Consider the following 759-nt stretch of genomic DNA (forward strand, 5'->3'; position numbering starts at 1 on the left):
CACTACAATTTGAGATGCATATTATTGAGGAGGAATGATGGGCCCATATTGAGAAGTAAAGGTCTATATACTACGTAAAAGACATGATGAAAAGGAAATTTGAAGGAGGTATAAGGAAGAGGCTTAATGAAGAAGATGACTGAAGGATAAGAAGTTGACTCAAGTCTAAGGGAATGAAACAAAAGTGATGAATCAATAAAACTACATAATTAAAATATTTATAATAATATGCAGTTCAAGTAAACATTAGAAGAAAAAATCTGATTATGAATTTTGAAGATGAAACGCCAAAGAAGAAGCATGAGTCCTATTAGGAACGGTTAGATTAACCGTGTCTTTGATAGTGACTTTTAGGATGATTATTATAATAGTGAACGGGTGCAATTAGATGGAGAATTAGTGAGGTGACTTTTGGATTATTTTAAGTAGAATATAAATCAAGAAAAGGGAGGAAAAACAAAAAAATTGAGGTAAAGATAAAAAAAATTCTAGCTTTAGAGAGTGTCACATCACCTCTCTTAGGCCCTCAATTATATAGATATATAGATTTTTATTTAAAAAAAATTAAACTCCGAAAAGGATGAAAGCTTGATCCTATTTATCTAACTCAATGAAGGAAGATTTATGCTCTACGAAAGTCATCTATACCTTGTTATTTGAACTTTCGTTAGGGATTGATTCAAGTTCGCATATCATCCTTTATAGACAAACCATTATCATGAATAAGAGAATATACATGTTGATAAACACTCTTCCTTT

Source organism: Nicotiana sylvestris, chromosome 2 (genome assembly GCF_000393655.2).
Source record: "Nicotiana sylvestris chromosome 2, ASM39365v2, whole genome shotgun sequence".
In the NCBI taxonomy this organism is placed as follows: Eukaryota; Viridiplantae; Streptophyta; class Magnoliopsida; order Solanales; family Solanaceae; genus Nicotiana; species Nicotiana sylvestris.